This window comes from Caloenas nicobarica, chromosome 17 (genome assembly GCF_036013445.1).
Source record: "Caloenas nicobarica isolate bCalNic1 chromosome 17, bCalNic1.hap1, whole genome shotgun sequence".
NCBI lineage: Eukaryota > Metazoa > Chordata > Aves > Columbiformes > Columbidae > Caloenas > Caloenas nicobarica.
This window is the reverse complement of record NC_088261.1, coordinates 3,066,059-3,081,212: the sequence shown is the minus strand read 5'-3', so window position 1 is coordinate 3,081,212 and position 15,154 is coordinate 3,066,059. Positions and strand designations below refer to the sequence as shown.

Sequence of the window (15,154 nt, the reverse complement as noted above, 5' to 3'; positions counted from 1 at the left end):
ATGTTACTTCTCCAGAATTTTTACTGTCTTCTACCTTGCACATCAAGTCTTTCATGAACAGCATGGATTTTTATTTTAGATCTAGTTCACATGAGGATAGTCCATCAGAGACATCCTCCCTGGCATGTAATTAAAGCAACGTCCTATCTGCAAAGGAATCCTATCCTATCTGAAGAATGGACCTGATTGTATAAAATAATTCTGCAACTTGGGAAGGACTTTGCCAGATTCAGTTCAGGAACACACAGTCCCCTCCTCAGTCAATGACCTTTTGCATTGGTTTTCTCATTCCCTGCTTTTACTAGCAGATAATAGTCCAGTTTACAAATACTGGTAAATATTCCCATGAAAACAGTCAATAAGTCAGCATTAAAATCCACTTAGAATTAAATATTAGATGTGGTTTCAGTTAATGCCGTCATATTCATTCAGTGGGACTTTGCCCAGTGCTTAGTAAACAAATCCAAACAAATGGATGTGAGAGCTTTCCGAGTGAAACTCTTCTGGATTGCCTGCCAGGCTTTCCATTATTCATAAGCAAGATTTTTTTTTTTTTAATAAGTTGACCTGTTTAATGATAAAAATGCCTGTGAGTATAATTAAATTGAATTCTGTGCTTAAAGTGACCCTCTGATCATGAGCATTTGCAGCGGAAAGAACAAAAATAAAATTAAAGCCTTATTGAAAGGTACATTAATTAAGTCTCTGGGTTCTGATTATCACCAGCTGGGATGAGAACAGTGGATAGGCCAAGAATATCATTTTTTTACAGACAGATGTACAAGGGTTGGTTCTTCACAGTCTTGCATCTTTTTACAGCCGGAAAATGAGCAAACCCGACTGAGGAACAACCCAAAAATGTTATCGCCAGTGTAAATGCCTGGTAGATTTTGCTTTGGTAGAGAGTTGGTTTCTCTTTCCGTGGGTGTTAAATGGAAACGTGAGACAGAGCAGGGTCTGGGCCGGAGAGAAAGATGCATCTTCCTCAGGCAGTCAATATATTATTTGGTGCCTGTTTTGACTGATAAAGTAACTAATCTGATTCTAAAGCGACGCCTTTCTATTGCTTTGGACTAAGGGCCTGATTACAATTCTTAATTAGTTCCCTAAACTCCCATTGATTTCAGCGAGAGTCAGGACACACCAATATCTTTGTGATCAAGCTCTACATTCCGTAGCCAGAAGACACAGTTATGTAGGGCAGGCGCTGGAGGGGCACACGGCATCGCACACTGTTACTGCCGGTTACGTTATGAGGTTAATTAATAAGGGCTGTGCTCTGGAGATGCTGTGTCTCTTGAATTACCCTCCTTCCTTTTCAGGAAAAGAGCTAAGGGAAATTTCGCGTGGTTTTAATAGAATAGAAAACCCATAGAAAATAGGGCTGAAAAGCAGCTCAGGAGGTCATGTAGTCCATCCTTCTGCCTCAAGGTAGAACGAGCTAAATCGAAACCCTACCCTGAGAGGTACTTTTCTGACCTCGTCTCTAAATTCCTGGCAGCAGAGATCCCGCAGCCTCCTTGTGCAGGCTATTCCAGTTCTTGGGGATTTTAGTTACAGGTGGAAAGTTTTTCTTACCACCCAACCTGAACTTCTTCTGTAATTGTTTTCCAATATTGTTTTTCTCTTCCTCATTCACCAGAAAACAATATAATGTCTTCATCTGCCTCATTGTTTCACATGTGAATTGTAACGTTTACTTATGCATCATCATTTATTCGTGGGTAACATTTTCCAAACTTTTGATCATTCTCACTGCTCTCCAATTGCTGCCCTCTAACATTTGTGTTTTTTAAACTAAGGCCTTTATTTGTAGGGTAATACGTGATGCCAGAGTGTTTGCAGGCTGGGATTCACTGGAGGGCTCTGCTGGCACGGAACGGGGGCCCAGCAGTGAACTGGGGCGTGCATTCCCTCCTCAACCATCTGCTGATTTTTATTACAGCCTCCAAATTCTTCATACTTTGATCTTACATTTTTCTCTTAAAATCTGAATGTCTTTTTTAAAAAAATTTCTTCCCCAAAGGGAGGTTAAATTATAACCAGTAAAAATGTCGGAATGGCTGAAAGAATACGCCTTGCAAAGGAGTCGTCTTGATGTGAAAATCGTGGTGCACGTTTGAATTTTGTTCTGCCAGCTTCGATCTGTTCTTTTAGGGAACTCTTTTCAACAACGTTCTCGTGCGTGCTCCTTGCTATTTCTATCCTGAGTCTCTTACACACAGAAACTGATCATGGAGCATTGGGGTTTTTTGTGCCAAAAAAGCAAATGGATGATTCTTTTAAATCTCTTCTGCATTTGCCAAGCTGAGAATCCTGATATCTTCTGGTGAGTGGCTTAGGCCTCACCTCGGTCTTCAGCAGATGAAGTTTCTCGTAAAAGAGTTACTAAGGTTTGAATTTACTGGCCATAAGGGGAAAAAATCGTAAGTACTCATTGTCTGTTCCACTGTATGATGGTGCACTATATCGAGTCTAGCAGAACTTTTAAATAAATTACTCTATTTTAATTTTTTTTCTTTTTATATTGAGTTATATTAACTAGTGAGTGTTGCTCCGATATGTGTACCGTCCCCTTTAAGAGAGGTGAAATCAGGTTATCAGCAATGGCACGTAGTGGTGTTTAAAATTTATGCGGCACGGATAGAATGGGCTTATGTATGTTTTATTTGTTTAAAAGCAAGGTAAAATTGTAACTTAGAGTTTACATATTATGCATGAACAACCTTGAAATATTGTGCTAATGGTATAAAGGAGAGGGCAGTGGAATGACTTTAAGAACATACTCTGAAGTTAAATTATGCATTTTGCCCAGACCGAGCACTGTGTCTGTCTGGGGGCTGATGGAACTTCCACTGGAAGACTCAATCCCATCCATGCAGTGCAACGGACTCAGTCTGAGAGCCTTTTTCTGTCTCAAATTTATGTAAATTTAAGTGTCTCCCTGAGTACTCCCACTTACTGAGGGTTTCACCAGGAAACAACATAATATTAAATAAATGTAGTGAGAAATTAGCTTACCTTTTTTTTTTTTTTTAAATTGGTTGCTGCTTTAGATTTCCTTAAAATACTGTACTTCAACAGGCATTTTATTTCCAATAGTGAAACTTTGAAGCAAATACATATAGACTGGATATTGGAACATGCTGTAGTACAGCCAGGACTTTTTTTTTTCCCTCTAATTTCTGACCATTAGACATTTCTTGTCTTTTTCTGCACCTTCACGCCACAACAGTCCCTTTTGGAGGAAATCATTCCCAACAATGTTGGGAGGTCGTCCTCATTAATCATCAGCTCGTCAGACGTGGGCAACACAAAGCAGAGGTGTGAGCGGAGGAGTTTGTGTTGCCTGTGCCTGAACTTTGGGGTGGGATGTGGGAGAGGAAAAGATAACGATGGAGAGGAGGAAAAGTCTGATTATTTCTACCGTCTTGATGCCATATTGCAGGCTGTGGGGGATACAGGATGTAGGAGTTTCTGCAGTCCTGACAATGTTACTGTTTCTTATCAGTCTTTCTCCCTGTTTTCCTTTAATAAATTTTGGAGAGCAGCTGCAATGAAAGAGAAATTCTTTCTAATTCGGAAGTAAAATATATCTGCATGTCAATCTCCCTTATGAATGAAATGCCTGAGACATTTGCATGATAAGAAAGATGTCTTTAATTATTGTAGTAGCAAGTATGCAAATTAATCTCAATCATTCTGTTAATTTTTTTTTTCTTTCTTTCTTTTTTGGTAAGGTTTTGCAGATATCTAAACCTGAAGAGTTACTCAGACGTGTCTTACTGTACACTATTATTCCCTTCCTTGCAAACCTTTCATAACTGCTACTAGACGTCAGTGAAAAGCTTTGATCACTGAGGTGTTAAAATCAGTAAGATTTGCTATTGTTTTCGATTGAGATCACATTAAACTCAACACATGCACTAAAAAGGGCATGTATACTCCTCCTTTTCCAGCCTAAACGAAGTTTGCTAGTGAAACAGACGTTTCCTTTCTAACAAGACTGGATCTCTATTGAAGAAATTGCTATAAATGCTAATATTTGGTTGCAGTTTTTCCATTTTCCTTCTTGCCAAGCAGATTGGGGCCGCACATTCTGCAGGAGGGAGAATTCTGCCGGAATCTCCTTTGTTCCTCCCCGTGGTTCCTGCGGGAGAGGGGGCGTAGCACCGATGGAAACTCCTCCATCAAACGTGGAAACCCCTTTCCCTCATGCCCAGGACTGTGATTGTTTCCTGCGATGCCGCCTAGTGAAGATTAATGACATTTTCATAGTTTTGTTTAAGAAAATAGGGGAAGATGAGAGAAATGAAGCATTAAAACAAAATTAGAATGTAGCCCCCTGGATCAGAAAGCTTAAGAAAATAGGCGATTTCCCCTTCCGTGTTGTCTAAATTCAGCTCACTTTTTTCCTGAGATCACGGTGACTCACAGCTAAGAGGCAAAGAGACTCGTGAAGAATTGTGCAGCGCCGCATTGTTCTTGACAAGCTACGCTAAACATCAAGAATTAATGTATAGCTAGAAACAGGGGAGTGGGGCAGTTTTCCTTATTGGATTTTTCCGAGCTGCTCCCACAGGCTGTCCCTGTGGGTACAAGCGGGATCTTCCTGGCTCCGAACAGCAGCACCAGGTGGATTCGCATTCTTCTGGGCATTGTTTTCCCTTTCTTTGTTTCGTGGTTACTTATATCTCTATTTTATTGTCATAAGCATTTTCTTTTACTGCCCTCTAGCCCCTATGGAAGTGTATCAGTGCTAAGGCTTGAACCTTGCTATAATTCATTTGGGAATTAACTGATTTTCTTGCTGTCCTTTGTACTGATAAAAATCTATAAATCAAATGCGTGATTTCAGCAAAAAAGTGGCGTGGCTGCTTATTATGTAACCAGCCTTGATCAAAAAGAACAGGTTGAATATTAGAAAACACAGAGTTTTGATAAAAGGGTGAGATTTTTGTCACCAGTCCATTATTGTTTTATAACAAAGCTGTAACATATTGTACTTGTTTCATTCCCCTGATCCCTGAGGCGTTCATATTGCTGCCTTTGCATTCCTCCTTATTTCATATTGTTACAGTTTATTAATCTAATTTGAATTAGGATTTTAGTTTTGAAATAGAAAAGCAAAGCTAATGAATGTATTTGTAATCATTATAGACAGTGTAGGACTGAACATGCCTTTTCTTCTGCAGGTGTAAAAATCTGCAATATTTTACACTTGAAACGATTTTTGGAAGTTGGGTTTTGGTTTTTTCCCCTCATACTAAAGGGAATAGTTGAGTTTAATTACACAAGGCGCTTCATTTGCATTGCTGGAAATTTTTACTGTCTTCATGCCAAATCAAGCCCCTAACTTTTCATTCTCGGTAACTTCAGGAAAGATCTGGATCTAGATTACTCTTTCATACCCCCTGTAGTTCTCCATCTGCTTGTTACAGTACTTTTTAGCATAAGACTTTCGAATAATATCTGTGACCCCATGGATGAAGTTAGATTCTTCCTACATTCTGTGTATATTGCGGCAGCAACTGCTAATGGTCCATCCCACGGCCAGCACTGATATTCTGGTTTGTGACCCCGTCTTGTCCCACTAACATGAGACAGAGAAATGAGAAGGTCACAAAGTGCTGTGGAACTGAAACGAGAGACAGATGAGGAGTTCACTGGACTAAATACGATCATATTTTATTAGGTAGTCTTAATTTTGTAATACAGTGTCCTTTCCCAGCACCTTCCATCCAAGGATTAAAATATAGTTTCCAGGTATTAATGAATTAAATTTCACAGTACTCTTCTAAAGTCATAAGGCAATAAACCTATTTGACATCTGGATGGATGGATGGGTAGAGATTAAATGATTTACTGGCAGAAGTGTCATTTGTCAGATGCAGAACTGGGAGCAGTGCTCAGTCTCCTATCACGTTGCATCTCCCAATTTACTGCCGCTGTGTTATTACGACTTAAATCTTGTTTTAACAGCAACTTTTCCCGTGTTATCTCTGAGCTCAGCTGGTGTTCCTAATATTTTTTTTTTCTTGGTATATTATTTTTCAATCTTACCAATCGCGGTTGTGTCTTTTATGTTGACTCCGTGCATCATTAAAAAGCTCACTCATGTAGGTGCACCACCTGGGTTTGTATTTGAAAACTCTCTGCCCTTGAGGCAATTTTTGTGCCGCCTGACTGTACTTCTGATAGATCCAATTGCCTGCTAGTAGCAGTCTGTTACAGCTACATCCAACAAACAGAATTCATTGCTCTATTTCAGTGTGGATTTAGAATACAGATTTTATTTTCTTTTTTTACATTTGGTGCTTTGTCGACAGTTAAAAATCTTCATGCTCTCATGGCTCTTCTCATGGTCTGTCTAAGCTCCTTCACAGAATTCTCCGTTCCTACTAAGAAAACATACTTGTATTTAATCTCTGCTTGATTGCCTCCTCCTGAATTTGTTCTTTTGTGATTACATAATTATTATTCTAGTTTACTGCTACCCTTGGTCCAGAACTGTGCCTTTCAGAGGCCTCTTTCTTTCATTTTTCACGGCCACTATCATTGGTACAGTTAGTACCAGCTGTGTGTTTTGGGGGCAGAATTGATCACATATGTTATTTTTGAAATGTTACTGGATGCAGTGTTTTAACAATGTCTTTTTGGTTTAGCTACAGGCTTTTGTGTGACCTTCGATCTTCTGCCTCTTTTCATAATCCTCCCTCTTCCTTTTCCCAAGGAGTCTGTGGTTGTTCATATTTAAGCACACTTGTATATATGTATTTCAGCTACAGATGTTGAGTTTTTTCTTCAAGTCAGTGTCTCAGTTTAATGCTAAAGAATGGTGAGAGAAGGATGATGTAGATTGGGGGATGAGATACCAAGGTAGTCAGATGATTCTAACCATTCTCATTTTTATTGCAAATACAATCATAGGTGTAGAAAATCAAGATGATATTCACATTATTCTGATTAAATTTTAGCTTGGATAACCTCAATTCCTGTATAGATTCCCGCTGTTTTTTTCTACATAGTCTGTTTTTTGCTGTTTGTTCAAAACAGTTGTGTAATGTTTCTATCCATGGTTAGCAATTTGCTGGTTTTCATCCAAGGTAGCTTGTATGTCAGCGCTTGGTAGAAGTAATCATTTATTTTTAGACTCTAAATCATTTGGGGATGTATAAAGCACTGTAGATATGGAAGATAATAATTTGTCTCCAAAAGTTCCTTATTTTTTTATTGATGTTTTGATTTCATAGTCTTTCTGTCTGCATATCACTGGCTCTCTGAATATGTATTAGTGTGTAATTGATAGTGTGAGTCCTCAGTAACTCCCTTACCTGATTATGGCTGTGAGTCTGCTCCGTTGGAAGCAGCTTTATCCCACTCATCACTGGCTGACTCAGTCCTCACTCCTCTATTATTTACAATCTCGGGTCACGGAGCTTCAAACAAGTTCTGTGGTGTTTGAGGAACACGTCTTCTGATCCCAGTAAGTTTTTGCCAGATCCTGAATTAACTTCCAGATAATGTTGCTTGTTTGCATTTGTTTCTCTTCCATAGAAATAAAAAAACCCCTAAGTTTTACGCATGTATGTATTACATGATTCCATATTCTGCTGTATGTTTGACTATACGCTGGGTGGATTTAAGTCCAGGCACTGGGCAAAAGCGAGACAATAACACAGATTTTCATCCCTCTTCCACCTTTATTTCACTCGAGCTTGTGTTGTCTACAGGCTGTGGAGTGCTGCCTCCTTTCTCGCGGTATTGTGTAACAGATTCTTCCTTATATTTAGAGCTCATCTGTCTTCTGAAGAGATCATGGGTTTAATAATAAACTTACAGGAAAAGATCACAATCTTCTTGGCGGGGGGGTTAGAGAGAAAGAAGAGATGTTGGGTTATTCTTCCACGAACTGCGTGGTTGGGGGCAGCGTTATTGCCTCTGAGGTGGGTGAACTGAATCTGTTAATCCACCATTACTCATACAAAATAAAATGGAACAAATAAGATTTTTAGGAAAAAACTGATTATTTTGCATAAACAAAGCCCCAAATTTTGGTGAATGGGCAGGTAAAATTTGCGTTGTATTGAAAAGCTGATGGCAGAGAAACAACGTCTATAATCTTGCGAGATTTACTTTGTAATGTCACAGCTGTAGGAGGTGACAGCTCTTATTTTCAGTTGACTTTATAACAGTGATTTGAATGTGTACACAGGTTTGGTTTTAAACAGTGCTGGAAATAATTTTAGGACATGTTTTCCAAGTTTTAAATAATTCACCATACTTTTCAGAATGGGAGAAGAGGCTACAGCACCGCAGACTTGTTCAAACCCCTCAGCTTCTTCCGAATCAATTCATACAGCCTTTCTGCGCAGAAAGAGCTATATATAGCTGCACACTGCAGGCGAGCCGTACGGCACGCAGGCTCAGGACCGGCTTTACCCACAGCAAAAGCCACATTCTTCATCTTCTGAGCGTGGTCACCCCTGTGACACACGGCAGCTTCAATACAACAGTAAAACCAGGGCACAGGTTTTTAAATCAGCCTCTGAACTGGTGGAGTGAGGAGCTGAGCGCAGGGATCCCCGTCGCTTGAGCCTGCGGGACAGTTTGGGTCCTCATTACTACAACCTAACGCGATGAAACCAGGTTCAGATGCCTTAACAACCTGGCATGGCCTGGAAGTGGGATTTCCCCACCCTGTTTCTTTAGTATTTGGTCAGATTGGGTTTTTTGAATTTTTTTTTTTTGGCCTCTCCAGGTTTTCTTTTTTAAATTTTACTCCTTAGAGATGCTACAATTTGCAGCATTTCCTGCCGTAAATAGATCCGCATAGAAAGCGGAAGGTGAACTATAAAAGGAAAACTGTTTGGTTTAAGCTTATGTTGCTACAACTACTCCCCCAGTTCTTCTCTCGGCAGCACTGGAGTGTAAATCTCTCCTTGTTGTTTGTGGGCACAGTTCTCCCTGTGCAGTGACTGTGGACGGTGAGGATCACCAGTGCAGAACCCTGTGATATCAACACCAGGTGGGAAAACAAGACCTTCCCCCAAATTTCTACCCAGACATAGCTCAGCAGAGGCACATTATCCCGGCCGTCAATCAAGACAGGTATTTGAATGCATCTTTTAAGTCACAAAGAGCATAAACTCAACTACTGTGTTCAACATAATTTGTCGAGTATTGTCAGGATAATTTCCATCCTGTTGGTTCTTTTTTGTGTTCAGTGTTTCATGAAGTGATCTCTTAAAAAAGAGGCATAGAGGAGAGACAGGACTTGGGATTTCGATGTTCCACCCTTGAATGTGACGTTGGATTTCCTGTTGTAAAGTGAAGATCTCTGCTTTATTCCCAGCTGAGAGGAGGAGGGATTGTAGGCAAAGGAGAAGAGAAACGCTGAGTTCAACACTATGAGATGCTTTGAGATCATTAACTGGAAGGTATAAAGCCATGCTAAATAACATCTAAATAATTAAGTTCTGGTTAATAATACTAAATAGCAGTTTGAATGTGACCTGTTCAATCAAATCAAAGTCTATGCCTTTTTTTTTTTTTTTTTTTTAATGGACTGTATTTAGGAGACTCTCTCTTACCTGCTTTCACGAATGTGATTATTGAAGATAGATAGTAGTAGGTTTGGCTGCTGTCTCTTTAGGAAATCTTTTAAACCAGGATTGGAAGCAGAATATTTTATAGTCTGTGGAAAAACGTCCAAAGGCTGCCATTGTGTCATTCAGGCAAGAGCAACCGAAAGCCCTAATGCATTTTATCTGCCGTTCTGTTCCTCAACACTATAAATAATTCAGATCTGTTGGCTTAACTACTACTGGCAACTGTTATTTATTAAGAATGACTGAAATAACCATGTGGCTCAGTAGAACAGAATGCATTAGGGACTTTAATGCGAAACAGAATAGCTAAAACATTTTGATTGTCCTGTAAAGAAAAAACCTAAACCCCTAAACCCGCCAATGTTGTTCGCAGTTCTGCAAAGGACAAGTGACAGTGGGAATTAGGATTTGATCTTTCCGGAGTGAGTTAAGGTTTATTCCTTTGACAGAGCACAAGCCCTGATCTTAAAGCCCCATTTACCCACCGGTATCTTGTTCTGTCTGCATCAATGTCAGTGATTTTGAAATTGAGTTTCCAATAAAATCTTCATTTGCCCCACTGTATAATGTTTGAATCTACTTGTATGTTTGTCTGTAAAATTATTTTTAAAGGTACTGTGTAGTCTTTTGTGTTTGCTTTTAATTTGATTATCTTGCATGTCCTGCTCAAGACAAACAGGTAAAAGAGCAGCAGCGTTTTCCTGTGATCAGGGAAAGCGAATTGCTGTTCTCTCGTTCCATTCCTGGTTTAGGGTTAATTAATAATATCTGGCCCTCCTTGGGACTGTTCATCATTAGAGTTGAAATCGCTTTCCAGAGGTCAATATCATTATCCCTATTTTGCAGACAAAAACTGAAGTTGTTGGAAGGGGTAAGAGCAGGCGGGGTATCGCTGCAGCAGAACCGGAACGTCGCTGCGGAGCGGCAGAGACTTGGCTGTACATCATAAGATGTATTACTGTGTAACACCAGAACGCTTTTGCAAGTCAACTGATTATAAATGGTGCATTTGGAATAAATTTTGTATCACAAAAGAGTTGACATCCAGGACTCAGATGACTAATTATCTAATCTTACATCTGGCATAAACACCCAAGCCATTTGTATGATGAACTGCGTTTCACAGGAGCGAGAGAACATTCTCTGCTGACTCAGTGGTCATAAATCTTCTGGGGTGTGTTTTGCCTTATATTTTGTATTTGTTCAATGGGTTGAAAGAAGTGATCAAATGTCTTTTGAAAATCCTGGCCTGCAGCTTTTATTTTTTCTCCTTTACGTGAAAACAAATATTACAATACAAGCACAGTTATTGGGGAACTAGCTCTGTGTGGTCACTGAACGCTGCTCATTTGAATGGGCACTGCCAATTCATTGTCTTCACCCTTTTTAAAATAAGTCATTTTACAATTATTTGCCTCAATGATGATCTGCAGTAGAGCTATAAATGAAGAGAGTGGTATGTGCAGCTGTGCAGCATTTTGTTTCATTTGTTTGAAATTAAGTCATTAACTATAACAGCACAATACATTTTTCTTTTTGACTAGTAATCGGAGGACTTCAGCATGTTAATCTGATCTGAAATAGAACAGATGCTCTGCATTGGGCGATTCTTATTTAACTTTTATTTCTGGACACATCAAATTTCTATGGTATATCTCTTCAGGTTAAGGGAAGCATCGATGGAAGTTTATTTTTAACAGAGAGGAAAAATAGGAGATGTATCAGTAAGTAAGTGATATGCCTGAACTTTTAGGGCAAACACGTGCGCGCTGTAACAAAGTTTTCTGCAACATGAACTTTTCTACATTAACATTTTGTAGTAAGAGAAGTCATCGAGAACTCCAACTAGAATATAAAATCCCTGAAATAAAAAGAATATATGTAAGTATCTTCAGAGTAAGTTTGGACACACATTGATTTTAGACAGCATCTCATTCTGGCTTGACAAAGTACAGGATTTATAAATTAAATTTTATGTATACTGTGTACAGTTTTATGCTGATGTTGGCACACTTTCAGATGTAAAATTAAATTACTTTTTCCAATAAGGCAGCACAGATTGAAGCATGGATTCCTTTCTTTGCTAATGGACCTAGTAGAAAGATATTGAATTATGCTGACTTCCAAATTGACTGAGAGCCAAAGAGAGAAAAATCAATGACATTTTTAATGTCCTGGAGAGCTTTTAAACGGGCCACAGTCTGAGAGACACTCACCATGAGGTAACTGGTGTTGACATTGGGTTTCCAGTTAAGAAATGTATTTCTTCAGGTCAGCGTGCACCTTACGTCAATGTGGGCTTTGTTACCGCTCCAGACATGGCGATGCTAATTAGGCAGTGACAGGTTTTTGGAATGGCAGTCGGAAGGCTCTGGTTCCAAGGTACGCTCATCACTCCAACGCTGAGTATTTCTGTTGGAATAGAGAATGCACCCGGTAAACGCGCAGGGTAATCCAGTAAAACAATAGCAACAAAACCAGAAGGATCTTTCATCCCAGTATAAATTCCTGAAAGTCACATGCATGGATTACTCCAATAAATTTTCTTTATTTTGATTAATTAATGAGAGGGTAAATACATTTTTTTTTCTTTTTACTATGTGCTTGCTTTTTCATAGGTGAGCCCTAGAGATCTAGGCTTTATAACAAATGTCAGTCACATAGGTGGCTTGCTAGTATTTTTAAAATTCTATAATAACATTTTTATAATTTTGTAAAATGCATTTTATAGCAGTAACTAAAATTTAATTAAAAACTGTCCAGTCCCTCAGAATCTTGCCACTTGGATAGAAAAGGTTCTGATTTAGGTGGGGGAGACCCCTATAAAGATACATCCTCAACGTCTCACTGTTGTAACTGAAGTTGATGGATTCTGGTCCATTTCTATAATAAAATGGTTTCCTTTTGCATTCCTTCCGAGTCCAGGTTTACTTTTAATAACAGATGGATATAATAGGGCTGTGAAGGACTCCAGTCCTGGAATATGATTGTCAACAGCAAACTTTGTGTCTTCAATTCTCTGATGTAGTGAAGAAAACTATCACACAGTCACTTCTGGGAATTCAATTTCTTGCAGTAATTTGGCTTTCAGCTGCTGGAAGATTCATCTTGAGTTTTTAAGGGTTGTTCATGTTACAGCAGACGACTCCTGTCATTTTAAAAGCAGCTTTAATGCGGGTGGCATCAGCTCCACAGAGATTGGAATATAAGTAACCTCGGAACTGCCATATTGTGAGAATGAGTTAGAGAATCATCGAATTAGGTTTCAAAGATAATATACAGACAATCTGTTCAGCCGAACAGCTCTGCAGAAGCTGTTTTATGTAGTTTGGATTCTTTACAATTCACCCCTTCAGTGTCAATTGTGTTTTAGTGGCAGTCATTAAATCACAAATGCTTGTGAGTGGTTTGTGGTCAGCAACCATTTATTTTTGAAATGTACACTGGCCTTCATGACATCGTACCTCATCAAAGAGACTAAGGCCACCTTTTTATTTTGTTTTGCTTACATTTTGTTGGTTCTGTCTCCTGTCATGTGCACTCACCCCTCCAGAGGAAGGGAGCAGTGACTTGCTACGCAGCAGAAAATGAATTTGAGGTCTCAGTCTAATTAGTGTGTTGAAGACAATACTCAAGGGTTTCCCTTCATCACCTGTATTGTCAGGTGACATTCGAGTAGCATCATTCCAAAAAGTCAATTCCAAAAGGCTGGTTTGTCAGGGAATCCAGGCTTTGGTGCTCGGTTGGGTTCCTCCCGCTGATAAGCTTAACCCTGCAGGCTAGTTCCAGTGGAGTTCAACAGATGTGCTGAGGTCCGAGAGATCCCGGAGTACCTGTCAGTGGTCTGAAAACTGGCGATAGGGTGGGCGAGAATGGCCCTGGCCCCTGCCAGGGCACGGGCAGCCCCCGTGGCTGGGCCGGCGGGGTGTTTGCACCTCTCTTCGTCACAGCTGTCAAGTGTGGGCTTCATAGAAGGTTTTATTCTGTTTTATGAGACAGACTTTCAATGATCACAAATAAGTTGAGAACTTGTATTATTCACTGTTAGCAAAATCTCCAAGCCTGATGAGAACGCGCAGAGGGAAATTATTGTTCCTATGAAATTAATGTTATTCTCATTCACTGTATTTATCTGTGGAGTCTTTAGGACGTTTCTGAGCTTGTAGCTTCTGTAAATGCTTTGACAAGTAAGATACAGCTATTACAAAATACAAACAGTGATAAATACCAGAAGTCTGCTTGGAATGTTGAGGCATCTTAATCCAGCTGTTGAAGATGTTTTCTGACAAGCAGTTCACCTCTGTATCTTTTTTTAAATGTCTGGTTAAGATAGACTTAACTGCAGGAAAATGTCTATATAAACTCAATCATACTTTCTAGAATATGGCAGTGAGCACAGTGCAAAAGATTAAATATTTGGTAAAAAAGCGATACCACCACAGTGTCTGTATAGAATAAGGACATGGTAAACACACTGGAAAGAGCATATTTTTGTAATGGTTGTATATTATATTTGTGTTGCTTACAACTGTCACCACAAGGACAGAATCACTTTGGATGTGACCAGGCAGCTGTCTCTGGGAGGCCTATAGATAGCAGCTTCCTTGTGTAGCACATTTTCAGCTCCTTCAAACACATTTTTCAAGCATCTTTACTGTCTCAACACTGCCAGCTCAAATGACTTCTCAAGGAGCTCTGGTTATGCAATCTTTTAAAAGGTGCATTGTTTTTTTCAGTTTGTTCCTTTTCTCTGTGTGTGCTGGGTTTTTTTTTTTTTAGTAACTCACTGCAGCAGCTAAAAGCTAGTGCAAGGTTTTGCCACGTGTTGGGGAAAAAACCACACTTGGTTTGTGCGCTGTGAGCCGGCTTTAAATATGCATCGAAACTTTCTCCAGCTGTGCAAAGCCACAGAACAGCCTGGGTCAGAGCGGAGCCCTGAGTGATGCTTTGCGAGCGAGGGGAACCTGCAGAGACCGGAGCTGAAACAGCATCCGCTCGGCATAATTACAAGATACATCCGTAATAATTTCGGGGTCTAAGGGCTGCTTAACAGCATATTCCTCCCTGAGTCCTGTCTGACTCAGGAGTTAGATGAACCGAAGCCCCTGGGCTGGCACTCTGGTCCTTCTGGGTGGCCACCAAAACAGGAGGGGGGTAAACAGCCCAGGGATCTTCCCAAAGAATTTCTCTGCTCGTTACTGCTGCAGTTCACAGCATGGGAACTCTCAATAATAAAGACTTTAAAGGCTTCTTCAAAGAGCTTCCAGGCTGTATCAGAAGCTCCATCTGGAAGGAGTCTCAGGAGGCTTTGGAGTGTATTGTAAATACAGGCTGGGGACAAATGAGATTTTTCTTCAACTGAATCTTGCAAAACTTGCTTTCTAACAAGAACTTGCAACAGGCCACATGAACGCAGGAGTGTTTACCAAACTGCATCCCTTGTGTAATGTCTTTTGGAAAGGGTGCAGTTAGCTTGTCATCCCTACTAAGTCTTTTACTAACACAGTAAATTATAGGCCTTATGGGAATGTGCTGTACTTGGT

The 15,154-nt window shown here is 39.8% G+C and overlaps 1 protein-coding gene and 1 long non-coding RNA gene across 3 annotated transcripts in view; both read left to right on the top strand.

Moving 5' to 3' along the window:
* PPM1E (protein phosphatase, Mg2+/Mn2+ dependent 1E) overlaps positions 1–15,154 on the top strand; it is a 59,092-nt gene that overhangs the window by 28,160 nt on the left and 15,778 nt on the right. The window lies entirely within an intron of this gene.
* LOC135995818 (uncharacterized) lies at positions 7,180–12,176 on the top strand. Of its 2 annotated transcripts, none has more exons than XR_010607176.1 (4): positions 7,180–7,486; positions 8,976–9,111; positions 9,228–9,440; positions 10,458–12,176. It is a non-coding gene; the product is annotated as an uncharacterized LOC135995818 (long non-coding RNA). The 2 variants fall into 2 exon arrangements; XR_010607177.1 differs by having other exon boundaries at positions 8,962–9,111.